The sequence below is a fragment of the Amblyomma mixtum genome, chromosome 3 (genome assembly GCF_055824585.1).
Source record: "Amblyomma mixtum isolate Tamu chromosome 3, ASM5582458v1, whole genome shotgun sequence".
In the NCBI taxonomy this organism is placed as follows: Eukaryota; Metazoa; Arthropoda; class Arachnida; order Ixodida; family Ixodidae; genus Amblyomma; species Amblyomma mixtum.
In genome coordinates, this window is record NC_143014.1 from 281064786 (window position 1) to 281088057 (window position 23272).

At 48.9% G+C, this 23272-nt stretch overlaps 2 pseudogenes; one reads left to right on the plus strand and one right to left on the minus strand.

Annotated features, from left to right (window-relative positions):
* LOC149355015 (calsyntenin-1-like) overlaps positions 1-23272 on the minus strand; it is a 489555-nt pseudogene that overhangs the window by 276939 nt on the left and 189344 nt on the right.
* LOC149355021 (uncharacterized) lies at positions 5430-22108 on the plus strand (annotated as a pseudogene).

Here is a 23272-nt window from a genome sequence, read left to right on the forward strand (position 1 = left end):
AGGGGATATTTTGCGCTTTCTCGGCACCAAAATTACGCCAAAATTCAGTCATGTTTTAGTAAACATTTGTTGTCATTGTGGGAAGCCTGGTGGGTCTTTGGCAAATTCCGAGCGCTTGCTTGTGGGTCAGTGCCCTGTCTCGTGGAACAGTCCACTGATGCCATTCTTTGTTGAATGTTCGAGCTTGGATGCCATTTCTGGAAACCAGCCCTTCCACCCGACTCCGGCCTCATCTCTTCCTGCCCAGCGGTCGTGAACGCTGGCCATTCGAGATTTTTCGGGCCGCGGACGAGCTGTTAAGAGTGGACAACGTGGCCCTGGGAGCCGGGTGTGACTCATCGCAAAGCAAGGGATATGACGAGGCCTGGCGCCGGCGGCAGAAGCATTGACGACGACGGACGGGGTTGTTGCACTCCAAATCACCGAACCTCCTAACCGATCGAAGGACGCTGTCTCCCACGGGCCTGGGAGAAATTACTGTCAGACGAGTGTCGTCGTTAGGCAAAGATGCGGCGAGAACTTGTGACAGCAGCAGCAACGCTGGAAGCAGAGATGCACAGGAAGCACGGCGAAAGCAGCGGTATACGTTGGCCGAGTCGGCCTTCGGGTCACCGGACTGGATGATGCTACGCAAGGTCACGCTGAGCGAGGCTGCTAATTGAAAGACGCTGTGTCGAAGGGGTCTCGTGCTTCGGCCATCCGGCGGGGGAGTTCGAGAAGGTTCAACCACCTGCGAGGAGACTGCGGGATTCTGCTTTCCCACGGAGGCAACGCACAGAACACTTGCGGCAGTGGTCAAGGTGACGCATCTGTGTTTGATGACTGTCTTCCCCTTCTCATCCCCCGAGCTGTGAGAGAGCGAGAGCTTCAGCACCGCCCGTGCCGTGGGTGGTACCGCCAGCGTCATCAATGGCCCATCCGATTGGACAACGTTATTCGAACCAAGTTCCCCAGTCAGGGATCTGGGGAACGCTAACCGTATTTAACGGGATGTTGTTGTGTGATCGGAGCATGGCATTCGCATTCGATTCGATTCGATTCTCTTCTGTAAATATGTAGAATAAACCCTTCTGTACAGTTTCCTCGGTAACGCAGTCCGACATCGTCATTCGGAGCCGGTACCTGCGGGGCTAAACGAGTTAGTCATCTCCAGGACCCCTCCGTCTTCAACTCTGGTTCCAGCGGTGGGCTTGTGGCCCCGTTCCCAACAGAGCGTAGCACAGGAAGGAGATCAAGGCAGAACGGCGCGTGGTGCGGGGACCGCAGCATCCATGGAAAAAAAACTAGGAGAGAGTGCGCTCAGCCTCTGCAAGCCATCCTCCTCAGCCGCTGCCGAGGGCGCACTGACTCTTGGGAAATGTGCCCTCCACAGTCACCAGACTGCCAACCAGCGGTGCTTTTTAGTGAACGTCCGTGCTCCGATGTAGCGCAGAAGCGCAGCGCCTGTGTTGCAGCTTTGGCGGAATGCGTACCGAGCTCGAGGTTGTCTGAAGGCTTCGCGTCTCAACACTTCTGTTGATTGCACTCTTGAGTTTTTGGGTGCACTGTAGAAAACTGCAGGTAAACTTTTCATCAAAGGGTGCGGCCGCGACCTCTTCACTGTTCAACTGTGGTTCATAAAGAGAATGGAGAGGAATTCCTTTCGTCGTTATATACTCATACGGAACGTTTATTTCAGCGCATGCTATAAGCGGAGAACTCGAGAGTAGGCGAAGAAACGAGCCTCTAAAAAAGGGCGCAGCGGCTTCCAGAGCGCTCACGGCGGACGGACGTGTTTAACGAGCGCTCCGGCGCGCTGCGCAAGATTCTATTTCTCAGGCGGACTTCGGCCCGCCCATGGGCCCGGCACAAGTCGTGCCGAATACGCTCGCGCACATACGCGGTTCCGACGTGAAATGCAGCAGTGAAGTATTTCTCTCTCTCTCTCGCTGTCGAGAGAGAGTGCCGGCGGCTTTACGTCTGCCCCTGCGCGGGGTCTCCCGGCCACTGCGCGCAATCACTTACAAAAAGAAGTAAACTGTATGTATACATAGCCGCGCGCTCGTAGCGTCCTGTCTCGGACTAATCGCGCGCGCGGCACACTGCACTAGCGGCCGGGGTGCCCACGGAGCGTTCGTGTCACGCGTGCACTACCTGGCGGAGAGCGAGCAGGAAGTCAAGCCCGCCTGCTCGATGAACGGACAGAGGTTCACCATTGTTCTGTCACGGGTGAGCGCACTGCCGCGCGGCCACAGGAGCGCTTCGAGACTATCCGGGATGATTCCCAGCGCCCTGCAGGCCGCGAGAATCTCGCGACGCGGCACTGCAGAAGCGGCACAGCGAAGGAGCATGTGCTCCAGTGTCTCCACTGCGCCGCAGTCAGCGCACGCGTCGCTCGGGGACGGTGGCTGCTGCGGCGAGCGAGCAGTCTGCGCTCACCACGGAGCCGTCAGTGAACACAAGCGGATGGTCGCGCAGTTGCTTGTACAGCGAGAGAGCGAAACCGAAACCGAAATCCGGCTAAGAGCTACCGCTGCCTTTTCACATGAGGGCAGCAGCCGCCACAAGTTACAGTCGCTCGCGTGACTTCAAAGCAGCTACAACATTGTTATTGTATTGATTTTTTACTATTTAGATACCAACCAGCATGAATTAAGATGGTGGTTTGTTTTGATTATATGACGAGGTTAGTAAGGCATGCGGCGGTGTGTGCCTTTTACCCATGCTTTTACCTCGCGAGGACGACAACTACACCGCGCCAGTTGTCACATACCAGTAAAACTCTTGTGCGGGCTAGTTGGTTCATATTGACGAATAAAATACGGCGCAGGTCCTGTCGTTTGTGTGTCTCATTCGTCCTCGACTGTCGCGCCGTATTTTAATCGTTACATACCAACGTCGCTAGCATCGTTAGCGTGACTATAAAGACAAAACGCTCATATCCCTTTTGACGATTTGCATATGAGATAGGTTAGAACTCTGCTGGTGATACATTTGCAATTCACCTGTTACTCACTTTTCCGGAGATTGCAAGGATACTCAAACCAAAACCGTCCTGGTAACATTGGCCAGGCTGGCATGCCGAAGCCAGCGAAGCGGTGAACAGCGCGGTCGTTTCCTGATTTTTACTTCAGTTACCTCTACATGTGGACCGCAGCCCCTGTTCCTCATCACCGCCGCTCTTGTCTGCCTCTCTCAGAGCTCATACCTATTTGTGCAAATGTGGTTCAAGGTTTCTAAGACATGAATACCAGCATTTTCCTACTCTGCTACAGATGCTAGCTGAAGGCGGCCGCGCTTGCAGGAATTGTACATATATTGGAGGGTGTGATCGTGATAAGAGAGGCCGCCCGGCAGCACACCGCAATGCAATTGACCGTATTTGGCGAAAAAGCTCTTCAACTCAAATGAACACGTATATGCATGAAGCCAACTGCGAAGTGCCATATGCAAACAGCTGTAGTCAGACGCACTGTGCTGTCTATTCCTTGCAGACGGCTTCAGTGGATCCCATATGCCATATGCTAGGTCATTATCGGGAAACAAACGCGCTGATGCAGCTATGATCGAGCTATATCAAATGCTCACAGCTTTCAGTAGAGTTCAAGAGAACTGACGTACAGCTGGAAGCAATATGAAAGGGAACACGAGAGCGCGGCCCCCGCGCTTCGCAAAGCGCTGCCACGGACAGACGGCGAAAATCCGTGGTAAAGGCGTATGCAAATATAAGCATGGCCGGCTGCTCTTTCCGAGCACTCCCCTGGTGCTGACCATTCTCGTCATCTGTCGGTGGCAGCGAAGTGCGGAGGCCACGTGTTCCCTTCCATATTGCTTCCAGCTGTACCCTTCTAATGTTAAGTGCTGGTCGCGCATTTGCACTCGATCGACGTGAGCCATACATAAACAGGACTTGATGCGATTTCACATAGTTCAGGCGTGTATAGTGTATTCTTAGTCTGTTCACAGATATGCCTCTTATATGCCAGGGAAATCGAGCGGCCATAGCACAGCACATATCTTTCAATCGTCTTTTCATCGTCTCCGTGCTCAGGAGCAAGCGCGTCCTACCCATATGCGCCGCGGAGGAGATACCGAGGGTCACACGAATTAACTACTCGCCTCCTTGCCGCTGCGCTAACCGAGGAGTTTTTCAACAGTGAGCCCGAAGAAAGGATCTTTCAGCAACACAAGAGACCACGATCGTCGCTCTGCTCTGGATAAGCTCCAGGAATTAGTGGCACATAAGGCTCGATGCAACATATACGCTTTACGGCAGTTGGCGGTGACCAGATTAGCGTTCGCCTGGAGTCCGCCTGAAACGGTGGGATACGCGCCCGCCACAACCGAAGTGCCTCGAACAATATGTGCAACTGAAAGAATATGTTTCAGCCAACCAACCAGCACAGAAGTGCGGCCCGCTGGGGCGGGAATTAATTTCCCCGGGCTCATCATCTTCGTACAGTACAGTTATATATATCATACACCGACAGAGTCTGTGTCTTTCGTAGCTGCCTAACATTGTTTGGCACACGGTAAAATGACTCAGGCGTATATTTGTAGCGGTTTAATAAAATATAAAAGAAGATGTTGGAAAAGGAAAACACTTGCAGAAATTACGACCAGAACGAGGTGACACATTACTGTTTCACTTAGCCGGGCGAAACCTCAGCGGATGCGCAATATATCTGCTGCCTGTTGCGTCGCTTGCACATGCGACTTGGTGCGAGTGACGGTGGTGCTCTCCGCCCACAACCGGACTTGAAGAAGCTGTCTGTGCGACTTTTGGGGTTGTTTCATTACGCAATCACTTCCATATATGATCGCGTATCCTTCGTACATGTAAGATGGGCTTAGTCGCGACGAGCGGACAAGCTAGATATGATTCGTCGTCACCGGTAATACATTGCGGGACAACCGGGGATATAAGCATTGGCAAACTTCTCTTTGCAGCTTCTCAAAAGTACCGCGTGCATCTTGCAAACGCTTTTCAGAGAAGATAGCAAGACTGCGGCATGATTGATGCACGACCCCCTTTATAAACTATTTGAGGAGGTGGTGGATAAATGCGCGGCAGAGTTTCGTGAGACGTACCCGGCGTCTACTATACCAGTGTTGCCATACTAGAGTGTTGCCAGACTACTACAGTTATGCTACAGTCGCCACAGTGGCGTCCGCCGCACCTTTGAGAACGAACGACATGCGTCCGAAATATTTTCAACTAGTTTTCACCTAGCTAGCTTTTTGCTTGCCTGCTCTGCTGTGCTTATTTCGCTCAAGCCACTCAAGCCGCGCACAGCCAAATTAATATTTGTATTCACTCATGCGTTCTGCTTCGAGAGCATTTTTCTTTTTTTGCTCTTTCTGGAGAGGCTTGTAGCCTTGCAGTACTACATGCGATAAAAGCGCGCAAAACTGGCGTTCCGAGGTGGCTTCGGCTGCGTAATATCGCGATGCCAGGAAAGCCGCGACAACGCTACAGGCGCTACCTCGAGCAGGGAACCAGCGTTGAAGTTCCCAGGCAGGCTCTGGCCAATGCAATAAAAAGAGCCAGGACTTCAGGTGCTGCTAAGGTAGGTCTGTTTTATCAGCAGTGCCATACAGCTGTCTGCATTGTCATGCTAGCAGTGTCATGTGAATTGCATGGGCCAACACCATTGGCTGGAAAGCAATCCTTCGAGGGGGAAAAGCCGCAGCGTTCTTAAGTTGTACCCGACTATTGGGGCTATGGTACTAACAGCGTGCACTTGTTTGCAGTCAACAGGACCAACTTATACTCGGGACGACAAGGCATTCGGACTGAAGTCACTGAATCATTTGATATAAGTAGCTGAGTGCTCCTCTCAGAAAATGTTCAGAAAATTTAAGTTTAATGGCAGGTTCATGTACTCAACATTATATTCACACTGGATTTTTACTAAAGTTTCCAGAGACAGAGTGGTATTCTGCAGAATGGGAGACAGTAAACGATTAGAGAAAATTTTGAGCACATCTGGCTGCCACTTCTGTGCCCTCTATTCCATGACTCTTAAGCCATTTTGTAATGATTGCATTAATCCATGGACATTTTAGGGTTTAAGCTGCACCTAATTCTGTGACCACCCTTGATTGCTTTTTCTTTTCACTTCCTCCTTATCTCTTGTACTCTTTTGTCTTTCTTCCTTCAAATGCATTCCCCATGGAGAGTGGCATTTTCATGCTGTATAGAGCCAGCTAAAATTGCTCATTCCTCAACAGGAGGGTTGGCTGTCAGCATGGCTACAGCTTCCCCATATGAAACCTTTTAAGGTTTGCATGATTTTCGAAAAAAGTGGATGGCTGAGGAGAAAAATTTGAATAATCTGTGCACGCCTGAAGGAGAACAAAGCAACTTTGTATCCAAGCTGTACTACATTGCTGTTTGCTGTAAAAATGAAATTTGCTCAGTGAAGATAGAAATGTTTGAATCACTGATATTTTCATTTGCAGGACAATTGGAACCAAGCAGCTGTTGGCTCAAGCCAGCACGAAAACAATGAAGATGAATCTTTAAGTGTTGATGACAGTGAGGGTTCAAGTCCAAGCTTGGCAGGGACAACACAGAATGATGCTGTTCATGAAATGCTTCCTACATATGAAAATGACAGTGCCGATTCTGCCAGTGATGGCCAAGACACAGACAGCTCTGACGAAGAATGTGTGGAATGTGTTGCTAATGAAGACAGGGAAGAAAACAGTGATGTCGAGGAAAATGAAACTGAGGGCGCAGACTTCTCCAACATTTCTGATGACTTTGACGTATACCTTGGGAAGCTCTCGGAGGAAACAGTGCCACATCAGTTGTGGGATATACAGATATCCCTCGCCGCCCCGCGCCGAGTCACGAGACGAGAGCGCACGCCGCAGGGAATGGGGAGAGGAGGGCACCCGGCAACTCTCCTCACCCCAGCTCCGACGTGACGTCACGCCTACGCTCTGGCGTCTTAGGGAAGGGGTGAACGACTCCTCCTGATTGCAACAAGTTGCTCAAGAGGGAGGCAATGTCGTAAGGGTTAAAAGGCGAAGTTCGCGCGGGAACGGGGGACTCGCCCTCTCTTCTCGCCGCGGTGCTACTGCCGCTCTGCCCTGCCGACCCCCGTCCTGCCCGCGCCCTCCCGGATTATCCAACGCCAGTCGACGACGACTTGGTAAGCTGCTGAACCATCTATTATCGGATAGAACATTCTTCCGCAGTGTGCTTTGCCTGGCGCTAGGTTAATAAACGGTTTCCTAACGTACTCTGTTCGTTGCCTACTTCGTCCGAACCCGCCGTGGCTGTGACTCTGCGCCACGGGTTGGGGACACGAGAACGCCCGCGCATAGCTGGCACGGAAGCTTGCCTTCCCGGCCGGCTGCACGCGAGTGACCCCATACAGTCCACAACTAAAGCTCAAGCACTGCTGTTAATTTTGGCTTACATTGTGACAGCAGGGCTTACCTGGTCACAGGTTAAAGGCCTCTTGACACTTCTGAATGCCCTTTTTGGAGAAGCAGTTATGCCACCGTCTATCTACTTGCTACGGAAGGTGTGGAAAGAAAGGAAACAGGTACTAAGGATGCATTTATTCTGCCAGCATTGCCATGAGCATCTTGGCACCACCCATGAAATTCCTGCCAACAGTGAAGTAACTTGTGGTGGCTGCAACTTAAAGAAAAATGTTAAAAGCTTAATAGGGATGGGAAGTTTTTTCATCATTTTCGACCTCAAGCAACAATTACCAGATTTAATCAGGCATTATGGTTCCATTCTTTTTGAAAATCTGCAGAAGCTTTCAACAGAGATCCGAGAGCCGGGAATCTACAGAGATGTGACCGACGGTGACCTCTATAAAAGTATTCGGCGACAGCTCAATATGAGATGGAGTGATGTCACACTCACATTTAACACTGATGGGGCACCTGTGTTTGAGTCCTCAAAAAGTTCAATCTGGCCTATCCAGATCATGTTGAACGAACTGCCCATGGAACTTCGGTGGAAGCACGTCACGCTGTCAGGGCTGTGGTTCGCGAAGGAGCATCCACCTATGCACATTTTTATGCGAAGGTTCGTTGATGAAGTGAACAATATTGGAGCAATTGTATGGTCACATTCAGGAAAAATTGTGAAGTCTGCAGTACATGCAGTTGTGTGTTGTGTGGACTCACCAGCAAGAGCATCCATCCTGAATATGAAGCAATTTAATGGGTATTATGGGTGCAGCTGGTGCCTTGAGGGAGGTACATGTGTTGATGGTAAGTTTCATTGACTACTTCAATGTGGGTCCATTTCTTAAGGTGTCCATAGTGATATTGATTGACAATTAATTAGGTGTCAGTATGGTATCATGAAGGATGCTAGGTGAAACTAAAGCAAGGAAATTAAACATTTAAACAGGTTCACGAATATAGATCTACTTCCTGATGTTAAGTGGCTCGAGTACTGTTCCCAGTGTAGACCATCACGTTCAAAAAGGTGAATGCACTATTGAATAAAATGCAATGCATTTATAATATTGCAAATGCATTTGGGTTGGTATTTGGTGTTAGGCTGTCAGATTTATGTGCGGTAGCTGTATGCATTACATTTTGGTCTCATTTCCAATGCAAGTGGAAGGTTCAGGCTGAGTTTTGCAAGCCATATATTATTAGAATAAGGAAACTGCAAACTATGCAATTTTTGCAGGCACGGTCAAGTACCTCTTCCATGGCCAGGCAACCTGTGAACGGACACATGGACGTGTGCTAGAAGCAATGCGCCAAGCAAGGGGACCGGATGCAACATTTGAGGGATTTAAGGGGCCATCTTCACTTCTCAAACTAAAAGGCCTTGACCTTGTGTGGGGCCTACCACCAGACTATATGCACTGTGTCCTTGAGGGTGTGACAAAGCAGCTGAACTGTGGCTGTCAGCTACCGGCTCAGCCTTCTACATTGGACGGCATGTCAGGCTTTTGGACTCTCGACTGTGCACTGTTAGGCCTCCCATCACTTTTTAAGGGACTGCACGACCCCTTTCAGAACGTGCTTATTGGAAGGCAACAGAATGGCGGTACTGGCTTTTGTTCTACTGTATCCCATGTTTGTCAGATCTGCTTCCTCGGCCATATATGGTACACTTTGTGCTCCTTGTAAAGGCAGTGTTTTTGTTGCTGCAAGATACTGTAAGCTAGGGTGACATATGTGCAGCTGAAATGTTATTGCTGTCTTTTGTACAGCAAGCAGCGAGGCTCTATGGTGAGGCAGCTATGACATATAATGTTCACCAGCTGCTGCACCTTCCTAAGGCTACGCGCATGTTTGGCCCATTATGGGGTGTGTCCACGTTTCCTTTTGAAGATGGGATTGGCCGTGCACTGCGGCTTGTGTCAGCAGCCAAGCTGGTGCCTATGCAGGTCGCTTAACGGTGCATAATGCAGCAGTGCTATCGAAGCTTAGAAAGAAATTTGGAGCTCCCAGCTCATTTGGCTTTTGCCAAGAAAAATATTGGCGCTCAGCACACAAACAGCTACCAGACATGTGCTCTAGGTGTGCCACACCCTGTTCCTTCATTTCCCGAGCAGGTAAAAATGATTTTTAATTCACACTTTGGCTGCATTCCTCAGATGTCTAGGTACTTTCGAGCACAAATTGGCAGCATTATTATACACAGTTCGGATTATTCGACTCCAAAAAAGACCTGCTCTTGTTATGTTAAAATGGTAGACGGCTCATATTGTTATGTACTTGGAATTTATGAGATTGCAGGCTGTATATATTTTCACTCCCAAAGGCTTCTTGTTTCACCACTTCCCCAGTAGCACAAACGGGGCTCGGAATTGCGGGCCCTCGCGGGCCCCACACGGGCAGCCCATGGGGGCCCGATGTGGGATATATGCGGGATTTGCAACTCGGCATCGCGCAGGACCCACAGGGGCAGCCCAGTGGGCTTGCTACATAGGACCAGCAGGGGACCCCTATAGTCTGCATGCATAAAAACGATACAGGGGGCTTTCCTCGGCCCGTTGTGGGACCCATAGGGGCAGTAATGGGCTTCTTAGAGGGGACCTCCAGGGGGGCTTAGGCGGCAGTGCAGCGGGGACCCACACGGGCTAGCCCAAGTCCGGCCCACATGGGCTATCCCAAGTCCGGCCCACGTGGGCTAGCCCAAGTTCGGCCCACAAGCAAACACACATAGACCAAGAAACAGAGAGGACACACACACCAGCGCTGAATTCAGCGCTGGTGTGTGTGTCCTCTCTCTTTCATGAACTTGGTGTGTTCGCGCTGTTGAACCATCATTATGAATATACACCAATTAGCCCAATCTGGACTTCATCCAAAGGCAAAACAGTGCACTTTTGCTTCTCAACCGGTTTTCCTTGGGTGATGGCTCCCCCGCCCAATTGCTTCTCCTTGTTAGAGACACCTCGGTGCGCGCTATCTTTTTCCCATTGAACAAGAAAAGCGAGCTGTGATGCATTACGGGAAAGGTCTAGTATTGGACAGTCGCAGGTATTAAGCGACAGCGTAAGGAGCGCGTTCAGGTGAAATCCCGGCTCCGCCCGTCGGAAAAAACCTAAAATTGCGCCAGGTGGGCAAGTAACGCGTATGCCACGAAGGTTTTTGTTTGTTCTTTATTCCCGTAGGCCACGAAGGGTAATTGCTTCAGGCGTGTTTGAGCGACACCCATTGAACGCGTGGTCGGGTGTATGGCTTAGTAACCTGTGTTTGGGATGTGTTCTGGTCTGACAGTAATGAAAAAAAAAAAAACAAATATTGGTATGGTGAATGGGGGCTTAACGTCCCAAAGCGACTCAGGCTATGAGGGACGATGTAGTGAAGAGCTTCGGAAATTTCGGCCATCTTGGGTTCTAAAACGTGCAAAGACATCGCACAGTACACGGGCCTCTAGAATTTCGCCTTCACCGAAATTCGGCCGCCGCGGCCGGGATCGAACCCGCGTCTTTCGGGTCAACAGCCGAGAGCCGTAAACATTGAGCCACCGCGGAGCCAGACAAATATTAATATGCAAATTACGCGTCAGAAATTGGACGGAATGAAAAGGGGTGTTATGGTGCTTCAGTGTACTGGAACAAATGGTGTGTATGTGTACAAGTGGCGTAGTATGCCGTGCTCTGTAAGCTAGATAAGGATTGATCATAGGTAATCAATAATTGGGATTGTAATCGACGATCGTTATCGGTAAAGTGATTGTGGATTGGTAATCGCTAAGAAATAAGAAAAGGAAAAAAAGACGAAAAGAAGCTATCGAGAATCTCACGCAGCGGAAGGTGTACGTCACATTACTTAAAAAGAGATAATGCGTGCAAAAGAAGACGGGACGAAAGAGAAGGCACGGACAAGCCAGGCGTCTCATGACGCCTTTCCCCGAGGATTGGAAATGCTCATTATCGTGAATGCACCTCACGCCTTTCGTATTTGAATCAATATTGTGTTTCAAATGTGTGTCGTAACATTGTTGGTGTGTAAACAGGTTGCTCGGAATATTCCAATGCTTGCTTGGTCATCCTCCTTTATTTACGGCACATTCCGCAGCATCGATGCGATGCGTGATGTTTGTTCAGGGTCATAAGCCGCTCCCCCTCAGGACGCTCGTCGCTGATTGCGCTCGCACGTATGCACCATATGCCTGTGTAAAGAAAGAATACACACCACAAAACTAATTTTAGTCTTGTTATCATGAAGGACAAGAAATTTCGGTATGTAACAGAGAAAATTTTTCGGTATTTTGTCTCTCTACGCTGTGCAATCTACAACTGGCTGGTTCAAAAAAGACACTGAACAACTAGAAAGTTTCTGTTGACGCCGAGCATATAACTGACACGGCGGCAGTACTCAGACAACAGAGTGATTTCAAATGCGTACTTACATCCTAGCAGCACGACGTCGCCGTCATAAAATCCGCCTTCTCCCCCGTGGCCTCCACCGCTAAAATGTCAGTAAATGTCACTGTTCACCAACGTCTTTCGGACCGAAGTTATTCAACACTGAGACAAGGACGACAGGGCTCCACCATACTTGCACTGGACGTACGCATGGAAGGCGATGTCATCTTCGATCGTGGATTGATCAAGCAACACGAGGAGAGGAACAAAAAAATGTATAACATAAATTCAACGACGACTAGCGAGTGCCAGCGTGTTTTCGCAGCTACCTTCATCCCTTGACACTCAACCCAACCGCAGGAAAAAAAACCCTGTTCCAAACAAACGCAGGAAAGGCCGGACACAGTGAACAAGTAGAATCGGAGCCCCCTCTCCACTTAATGGAGCGTCGCGGGGAATGTGGTCAGGAGGGCGGCTTAAAATGTGCGGTAGTGGGCAGTAGAGTGAGTGCCTCCGCGCCATTTCGGGGAAGGGGGCTGGGAGGGACAGGACAGACAAAAAGGGGCCCTCGGGGAAGGAACAAAGGCAGACAGAAAAGCCAGGGTTGAGCAGGTTTTTTTTTTTGAGAGTGGACCCAGGAAAAGCAGGGAAAAAAAATTGAAAAAAAAAGTGTGCAAAGACAGGTCACTCGTGTGACGTTTCTACAGGAGTTTGTTTTTATTTTGTTCTCTTTAGCACTGTACCTTTTCGCTAGCTAACCTTTTCTTGTTCGTCGATAGAAATGTCGCCGATTTGTGATTAGTATCTCTTCCTGATAGGGTGAAGAGTGGGGCAGCTCGCGATGGCGCTTGGCCAATTTGCGTTATCAATGTGCGATCACTAGACGAAGAAGACGCGCAAAGAATGCCTGCACAAAAACCAAGAATTTTGTGTCTTGATCGATGCATCGCTACAGACTGCTGCTAGCGGATATTAAGAAAGCTGCTGCAATTAACGCGACAGTAACAAACCTTTTGTAGCCTCTGGCGCAGTCGCCAGAGGCTCGCTATGTTCATCAACCAGTCATGAATTCCATGCGCCACATGTTGCATGGGGACGACGAAAGCGCTTGAAGTGCTGGCGTAATTGAAGTGCATTGAAACAAGCAAGAAACCTTATCCTGGCAGCTTTCTCCGCGGCGACCGCAGCACACCAGAAAAAAATACAATGCGATAAACGCAAAAGAAGCACCAACAAATCTCAGAAGCTGGTTCTTTTGTTATTACGACGTTCAAAGAGCAGCTCTTCGTCAGAGTGAAACGTGCAAGGTCTTGCTATTTGGTCACGTTTAACCCTTTTACCTCTGATGTAGGATATGCAGGCAGACTAAATGCGAGAATGTCAACTCTTCCCGTGTACAACTAGTGTACGTGTGACTGTCGATAGGTTTTGCCCGGCAACTCGCTAATGGCGCATGATGTTTCTGCACTGTGAAGCCCAGAGTAATCTGTGCAGGATTTACGAAGGCTGCTGGCGGATATATACTAGCCGTTTCCCGCACACACTGCATGTTTTGCTACTGCGCAGCTCACGCTTAGGCCTTTTCTACCAGATATGTACGATATAGGCGGGGAAAATGTTGGAATCGCAATTGTGCCCATGCCTAGCCCATATATTTTCCATGCAGCACCAATTTAGGCTACAGGCGGGAATACTGGTCTTAGCCCACACAGCCCAATTGGTTCCGTTAGGGCGCTGCACGGGCAGCCCCTGTTGGGTGTGCCCGCACTTCACCGTCATGTAGCCCCATCTTTTATGCACACGAACTGCACGCAGCCCATGCTTACCCCTTTTATACCCGATTTAGAATACAGGCGGTGAAGACATCGGAATGGCAAATGTGCCCATGCCCAGCCCACGCGGGACCTTCGCCGGTGTTGCTAAGAGAGCCCAAACTGCATTCCTGAAACGCTTCGCCACTGTGAAGCCCATAGTTTAGCCCCTGTATTTCCTACGCGGGACCCATGTCGACTGAAGGCGGGAATACTAGCTCTTTGCCCACACAAAAACACTGCGGCTCCCTCATGGTGGTGTACGGGCAGCCCCTTTTGGGGTTGCCCGCGCTTCACCATAATAGAGCCCGCATCCTAGCCCGCGTGTATCTGCGGTGGGACCTAGGTGGGCTGCCCAGTCTGTTTAAGCCCATGCCTAGCCGACGAGGGACCCATTCGGGCACGAATTGGGCAGCCCCAGCGTTTTGTGCCAGCACTGCACCCACGGGGGACCCCTGTGGGTTTATTGCGGGTAGCCACCAGCCCTCATTGCCCATGTCGGACCCGCATGGGCCCGCCACCTTGTGCTACTGGGGTTGTATTTGATGTCCTACATATCATGCAGTGTCAGCACCCACCGGCTGATCAGAATAATTGTTTGCACTCCCTTGATGATCTGTCTCTGCAATGTGTTTTCTTTAGTATTAATAATGTTTCATACTTGTGTGAAGTGCCCAATCAGAAGGAAAGAGATTGATCTGGTAGTGATGTATGATGTGCAGTTCATGAAGGTAGTTTCAGTGTATTGTTATTTTTGTATTCCTTTAAGGTAGCTCTTCAGTGTGTTTAACTTTTTTCAAACTTGTGGCCATGAAATTCATTGCAGTTAGCAGCAATTACACCAATCTTCAGATTGTGTAGGGAGGTTGCTCCATATTGTCACAGTGTCAAAAGATCGTCGTCAGTTATAAATTCAGCACGGCCACAAGCGGCAGGCATTGTCTTCGACAACCGCCAAGCACGCTTGTTGCTACACGGCTGCCGAGTCGTTAAGTTCTTTGTGGGTGTGAAACAGCCCAACAGTGTTTTTTTGGAAGCCGTTTTGCTGTCTACCTGACTGCCAAACTGCAGCCATCACAACTACGTGACAATATTACACTAATCTCAAAGTTTCTTTTATTCTTGGAACATTTATGCTTCAAAGTATTTAGTGCAAATAATGCAAGAGAGAACACATTGCCATGTATGCTGACAAAGTCTGTTGATGGGATTTATATGACATAAGTAGAGGCCGGATTTTTAGGCACCAAGAAGGCACGTTTTAGGCCCCAAAAATAGGTGGTTAAAATTTGATTTTAGGCACCTAAAAAGAAAAATAGGCACTATAAACTGCATCGAAATTGCACTTAACAGATCTGAACATCAGCACGCAATATCTGCCATAAAGTAAAAACAGCCGGAATGATTTGAGATCTTAACCATTGTGTGCGAACCTTAGAATCAATCTTTTTAAAGCTGTCCTGAAGCTTTTCGTACAACACGCATGCTTCAGCAGAGCAAAAGAGATGGTTAAAAAGCCTTTTAAAATGCGTTGGCATACCTGGAAACAAACAATTTGCTTGTCGTGCACAATAGTAAAACAAGAGGCCATGCATTTAGCAATTGACGCAAATGTGAATTTAAAGCATCCGACATGTGTTCAGAGTAATCCTCATAGGAATTAAACTTATCTTTTGCAGGCATGCACGGTGCTTTAACATTAATAGATGTGTCGCCATTTGTGTAAACTGTGTTTTATAGTTAGTGGCTCCAAGTGTCGGAAGTCACGCGGACTTAAAATGGTGCTTGCTATTAGAAGGGTCTGGAAACCATAAATACGGGATGCTAAAAATGTAGCCGCTTAGTGCTGTTGATGCTTTATATGCCGAAAATAATTATATAGTTCAGCATGGGCCTACGTACATCCACTGGGGATTCATAATAAATAAACACCGTTCATATAGTAATCACTGCTAAAGTCATGAAAGCAGTAGCACACAAGCAACGTCTCCATGTTGCTGGGCTCAAAATTGTGCCTCTTCTCATTGAGAACAAGCTTGTAAGCTGAAAAGGAACGCTCCGCACCAACAGATGTTACAGGAGTGTGTTTGTAGGAAACCATTTCGATTGAAGGGTTGAGATAATATGACATAGGAGTGACGCCAAAAGAGTGATATTCATACAAGCATCAAACATTGTTTGAGTGCATGAATGTGTTCCGTATGCACGCACGACTGGCACGGCTCTCAGCTGTCCAGTGCGGCCTGCTCCAAGAAAACTGCCGCCAAAGGCTATTTGATTAGGATGACATGCAGATGAGGCACAAGGAATGATTATAAGGCAGATTACCAATATGGCAAATTTTATCCAGTTAAACTTTATCCAGCCAGCTTATGGAACAATTTGCAGTTGGTTTCAACTCGAACCCACTGGGAATTATGTGGACGAAACTTACGTACTTCATGTACTTTCCAAAATGTAGCACCATCTGGTCAACTACCATTTTAACGGCCAGAGTTTACAAGCTGTAACTACAAAACGGCAGAAACAGGAAAAAGGTTATTTCAATATTTTTGGCTGATGTGGTTGACATTGTCTACACAGTCGGCGTTGGAGTAGTGTTCACCACACCCAAGAGACGAAGTCATTTAATGTTGCCATGTGTGGGTTCAGCTCAAAACCGAAATGGATTCGAAAACAAAGAGAATCTGAAAACAAAACCACAATGTATATCAGGGCCATTTTCTTCAAAATAGGGCATTTTTAGGCACCAATGTTGGAAATCAGCATTTATAGGTGCTGACGCCCAAAATAGGCATTTATAGGCACCATCAAATGTGTATTAAACATGTCGTGAACACCTAATTCATGCTCATATGTAAAAATGGTGCGCCTATGATGCCTTGAAAAAAATAGGCATTCGCCTAAAATCTGGTCTCTAGACATAAGGATATACCTGGCCTTGCAGCCTGATAGTATGATGCTTTGTCATCCTTGTTTTTTCATGTGTTTAAAATGTTGGCTGCTTTTAAGTGTAAAGAATAATGCACGTTCCTGTCCAACATTTATTACTCCCTCTGCTTTGTTGTTGTGGCCTAGTGTGTGTAATAAATCATGTTTGTAGATCACATCACATCCCTTTATTTTCCTTAAAGATCCTTTTCCAGGGTGTTACATAAGGGGTGGGGTTTACAAAATGCAGGAATCAACAGTGCTTGAAAATGATGATGAACATGTTATGGCAGCAATATTATGGGGAAGGCCGTTCCAGTCAGCTGCTGCACGAGAAAAAAATGAGTTGGCAAAAACAGTGGTACGGCCACGTGGACGCAAAACTTGAAGGGAATGACCGATGCGGTGGGACCTGCGTTGTGGAAGTGCGCAAATGTATGGTTCTTGTTTTAGTGGTGAATAAAAGAACTTGTGAAACAGGACAAGACTGGCTATGCGACGGCGACTAGAAAGATTAGCTAGACCAGACTACGATTTGAGGGATGATATGCTGACGTCGTACTAGTATGAGGAGTGCATGAATCTGATAGCCCTGTTTTGAACAGATTCTATAGCGTGTGTTAAATATTCTTGATAAGGACTCCAGATGGGTGATGCGTATTCAAGTTTGGTTCTAATGAATGAGATGTACGCTTGTAGTCTTATGTGTTGTGGGGCTTCCCGTAGGTGACGTTTTAAGAAACCTAGTGTTTCATTAGCAGATGATATCAGGTTAGTCACGTGCAAACGCCAAGATAAATCATTAGAAATGGTGACTCCTAAGTATTTATATGACTGGACGAGGTCAACTGGGGAATTGCAGACTGTGTAATTGAAAACAAGAGGATTTCGACGGCGGTGAAAGGACATGCACTTGCATTTGTTAGAGTTGAACATCATCATCCACTGGGAGCACCAGTCTTGCACATAGCACAGGTCTGCCTGAAGGGATTCTGGGTCAGAATGGTTAATCACTGAGCGATAAATGACGCAATCATTGGCGAACAAGCGGATGTGACAAGAGACATGCTGGGGTAAATCATTAATGTATATGAGGAATAACAAAGGACCGAGAACAGAACCCTGTGGGATGCCAGAGGTTACTGGAAGCGGGTTGGAAAGTTGGTTATTAATGACGACGGACTGAGAGCGATGCGTGAGGAAAGCTTTAATCCATGCAATTATGTTCGGATGTAGGTTCAACTGGGAGAGTTTAAGAAGCAAGCGTTGATGAGGTACTTTGTCGAATGCCTTAGCGAAATCTAGGAAAATGGAGTCAGTTTGCAGGTTAGTATCAAGGTTGGCGTGAATATCATGTAGAAAAATGGCTAGTTGAGTTTCGCAGGAGAACCCCTTGCGAAATCCATGCTGTGATGGATGGAAGAAATTATTTGAATCCAAAAATTGCATGATTTGAGAGTAAATGGCATGTTCCATGATTTTGCACGGTACACTTGTTCATGAAATGGGGCGATAATTAAGAGGTGAATCAGTACTACCTGATTTTTGGACGGGAACGACCTTCCCCACTTCCCAGTCGTCTGGAATGGTACCGTCGGAGAGTGATTGCAAAAACAATCCTCAAAACCTCAAAGCCTCAAAACTGGCTGCACTTATTTTTGATGCAGCGTTACAAGTTCCATGGGTGTGTTCCGGGAACCAAAATTCTGTTACTGCTGTCAATTAAGTTGCCGTATACCCTACAGTGATATGAAGAATTTTTACGCAAATGCCTTGCAAAGAAGGTCCTCCAGCCAGTGGAGCTGGCCAGTTGGTGTGATGTGATGGTTAATCCCCATTCACTTAGTGTGACATATAACAGGGGGCTGGGAATGAACTGCATAGAGATCATGAATCCAGCGTCAAGGAATATGTTCACTTGAAATCGCGGTGCTAGGTGGACGAGTTTAATGTTTTCAACACATCGCCAGAGAGAGAGAGACTCTTTAATGAAATACAGAGAATTAAGCCGGCGTTTCAATATTACTGGCATGCTACTCTGCGTAGGGAAGGGAATTTGGGAGATAAAGACAGAAGGAGAGCCGCACATGAGTTGTGCGGCTTCTCATGACAACACAGATGCCTCGAGGAGACTTCAGTGTACTCACTGCGCTTGGCTTCAACAGTCAATGCAAGTGCAGGGCGCTTTCTTGCTTGGTGAAAATTATTTAAATAGAAACGTCGCGCCGTGGCCTATATAGAGCTATGGAAAAAAAATATTTGCGCTGTCGTTCAGCGCGAGCAATTCGCTGCACGTCGTTGCTGCGCTTATAGCGCTGTGCGCTGCATTCAGTCACCTTAATCCCCGACTGAAAGGTGCGCTGGCGTATGAATTCCTCGTGTCTACGAAAATCGGGGCACGCGCCCCGCGTAGAATATGGGCACTGGTTTCGTTGCCCGATCGAGGAAGCTCTGGACGATCGAGCATGCATGCAGCTTCTCCACCTTGCTGAAAGGATGATCGAGGATCGAGGGAAGGCTATGCGTAGTAGAAAAAGTTAATTCCGACTGGCGCTGTTCCTGGCCGGTGTATGCCGCACACAAACATGCGTACGTGTACTCAGATAGGCAAATCTGCCCTGATAGCGGGCGGGTTCACTGCACGCGGTGCGCAGCATATGCATAGCGGAAAGGTCTAACATAATCAGTTTTGAGTATGAAGTATGATCGACGTACGTACCGATACCACGTTTGCTCTACTTTTTGCGCGCAACGCGCACAAACGCGTTAAGCTAGAATTAATTGTGCAGCACCTTTTAAAAATTCATTCGCCTCAATTGATGGTTCTCCCTAGATTAAAATTAACTGCGCAGCTAACACACATTTTTTTTCACTTGGCCGTAGTTTATGCCGTGCGCCTGGAATCGTCTGCGCCGAGGACGAGGGAAGAAAAGTCAGCAAAGCCGAATAGCGGCCGGCCGTCTTTGCATGGGTGGCCATATATGCTTAGCACGAAACGCAGAAGTACTTCAGTTATGCGAACCGCTTGGTTGGTACGCATCAGTTGTCAAGATCACTACGAGACAACGTTTACCGTCCAATATTGATATATGATATGTGTACAGTTTTGCCGAAAATGAGCCAGGATCGAGTGAAGCCGGCCGGATGATCCTTGAAAGCTGAGCATATGATCGAGAGCGCGAGCTCTACAGCGATTCATGGCCTCCGTGCAAAGAATTTTCAGGCACTATCGGAAGGGCGCGCAACTCACATATACTTAATGCGTGCTTGCAAGAATCATGCAATTTGGACGAATATTGTATGTGTACGTACGTGTGTTTCAGCTATGTCCCCTCTAATTTCGTAAGCTGCTTTCTGGCCAAATAAATCTCAACCGGTGAGCGGTTGTGCTGGTACTACAAGATGTGTGCTACACAAACCGATTAGAACGTACAATTAAGCTTCTTGCCAGTATTATAACTTTCCCGAAGCGATTCGCAGCTATGCCGGTGACGGTCGAAGCTAACGTCGCCCGCAGACAGAGCAGCTGCATGCAGATTTCTGCAGGACCGTCAGAGTCACGCCGGTAAACAGAGCTGCTAATGGAGATACCTTCAGCACCTTCAAAGTCGTGCCGGTACAAACAGAGGTGCTGACGGAGATCCCTTCAACACCTTCAGAGACTCGCCGGTGCAAACAGAGCTGCTAACGGAGATGCCTTCAGCACCGTCAGAGTCACGCCAGTACAAACAGAGGTGCTGACGGAGATCCCTTCAGGAACTTCAGAGTCGCGCCGGTACAACCACAGCTGCTAATGGAGATGCCTTCAGCTCGTCAGAGTCGCGCCATTGCAAACAGAGCTTCCATGCAGATTCCTTCGGGCCCTTCAGGTGCATGTAGAGGTGACAGTCAAGAATCATGTTGGCTCCCTGAAGGAACTTTGAAGGATTTTTTGACCGGGTAGTAAACAAAAACGCAATAATACGAGTGCGGCGTGGTGTTTCGTAAACAACACAAGGGCAGTTTTCCCGTCCTATGTGGTGTAGACTGAAACACGTTAGATTGCGATTGCTCATCGCATGCTTTAGAGGATTTCTCGAAGTTTGCACAGCACACTGTGCACCGAAGGCACACTCTCGCGTTTTCGTCGCCGATGTATACGCGTGCGAGCTTGATCAGCTGTTTGTTCTGCAGTATGCGGCATGCAGCCCTCAATAACGTCAGGTCGTTGTTTTCGATACCAAGCAGCCTATTTCTGCCGTGCGCGTGCGTAGCAATGAGACGCAGCAGAACGCGAAGCTAGAGAGAGCATCTGCCCTCCGTGATTCGCGACGTGCTTGCCACTGTGATTGCCGGCGGGCCGGTTCCGGTGGCCGCCAGCCCATGTGACCATGATGCGTATTCCTGTCAGAGGCGAACTAATCTCAGAGACCCACTGATGCGAATGCCATGAAGCGGAAGCCAAGATCTCGGTTCCACGGGCAGCCAGCTCACGGGTTCGCCTTCACTTGCTAAAACCACGGTCCCGCCTCTGTGAGATGTCGTCACACCGGCGGTGACGACACGCGACCAATAGCGCGCGGCGGCTCGCGGTGGCTGGTTGGCAAGCGACGGAAGCGTCCAAAGCGAAAGAAGAAGCTGAAAATAAGAGAAAGAAGAGCGGAGAGGAGAAAGAAAGAGGAGATGACAGAAGGCGCTTTAACGGCTTGAACTTGAGAAACATTTCAAAGCGTTTCGCCTTCATTTAAACACTTTGTGCCTGGTTAAGGCTCTATAAACAAAAAGATGACTAAAGGTATCGCGCTCAGTCGCGTCCAAAAACATATAGGCTTGAAATTAGCGCTTTATGCGTTTGCTCTCGGGATTCTTACTAACTCATAAACAGAACTGCCTGCCAACGGTATGGTGGTCGTAGGCAGTGGGTTCGCCGGTCCTTGCAGTGCTCCCCGTACTTAGCTGTGCTGAGGTGCCCCTGATTATGTAGGGGGGGGGGGGGGGTCTCCGGAGTGAGGCCTCACTCCAGCGCTGCCAGCCCACCTACACCGGGAGTTGATGACAGCCGAAAGACCAGCGTGGAAATTCCTGACAGCTCACTTCCTGAACGCGCGCCGCGCTTCATTCATGTGGCGCTTCGCGCGAGGAATCCTGCCGATCCGACGCCGCGCCTTCGTTTCATCCGGACTCGTGGACACGTGCCCCTACTGTGGAACACCAGAGACAGCAACGCACATCTTCCAAGACTGCGTCGTTCCTGCAGCCCTTCTCGAGCGCCTTCGCGTCCTGTTCAGCCTCCCGGGCATCCCGTATCAGACCATCCGATACTTCAACCCGATGCCTAGTGAGGCACGGAACCAGTTCGCGCTGGCGCTTGCAGAAGTCAACTACCAGGTTTGGTTGGCCCGATGCCATGCATCATTCAGTGGAAGAATCCCCAACCTGATGGAGGTCAAGAACAAGATCAGGAAGTAACTTTGGTTTCACCTTCAGCGAGAGAGGACGCACCTAGGACGCAAGAAGTTCTGCGAAGAATGGGGCCGACCGTGCATCATCTTCGAAGAAAGCGGAGCAAGGATCACCATCAAGTATTAGGGAGCCTGCTCGCAGTGGGAGTTGATCCGCCAGCGTGGAACGACAGCGGTGCACTCGCACCGCGTCCCCCTACCACCGGTGATGACGCTCCCTCCTGTTCGAGCCCCTTGGCAGGGAAACCGCCTGCAGCCCCAAAACAAAACCTCCCTCACCCGAATGGTGTGGGGGGCCTTGCCTGGGGTTGCACTTGAGTGATGATGGATGGCTGAGGTCTGAATCCTCTGTGGGCGACGGCACCTATAGTGCTGTTACCCCTTCCAATCTGACAAGGCAAGGCGTGGGCATTGCACTGAGTCAGCGCCGAGCCCTGCCACTGTCTCGGTTTGAGGTAGCTGGAGCACTAATTTTTTGGTAGTGGCGGCTTGCGTGCGTGCATGCGTGCGCGCGGCCCCCTAACCGTTAAATTCAAAAATCAGAGTTCATACAACGCGACTATCGGGTAAGGAGTTACCCCACCTGTCGGTCGCCGAGAAATTAAGAGCTGATAATCATAAGTGCCCTGTTGGAACAACAGTGGACAGCTCTATCTTGCTGTAAGCTACATGGCGGTAGTGAAAGATGTGCGCTCCATGTGTTAGCATTGACAACGTTGCGCCATTTTAAGGAAAGGAAGTGCGCGTAACTAGCTGCCTGGGTCAGTGGATGCCGTAATCCCGCTTATAGGTAGTACGTTCGCTGATGAGAAGAGGTGCGGGCTGCATGTGTTAGCTCTGAGAACGGTGAGCGAACTTTCGCTCTCAACCATTAACTGCCCCGGCGGCAGTGCGGGTGGAAACTTTAATCTACATATAAAGAAAAACAGGTGTTTCTTACCACTTATGCGGGAGAACATCCCCGTTCATTTTGCTCGTAACGCCTCCCACCGCTGTGACACCCACGCGAAATACTTGCGTAGACCTCGTCTTTGAGAACCAGTCATTGGTGCAGCAAGTCGAGCATATATCAGTCTGTTGCTCCGACCAAAAATCTTCCGGCATGACAATCAAGAACTGTTAGTGAAGTGTTTCTTGTAGAAGGAAAATGTGTGAAAAATAAGTTGTCTGTAATTGTACATACTTGTGTTGCTCGAATTCTTTGCCTCAATCTATCCAAAAGCGGAGACAACTGATGAGCTGCGCTCAAATTTCGCGTTAGGCAGTAACGTAATCGTCTGCAGTTTTTTTT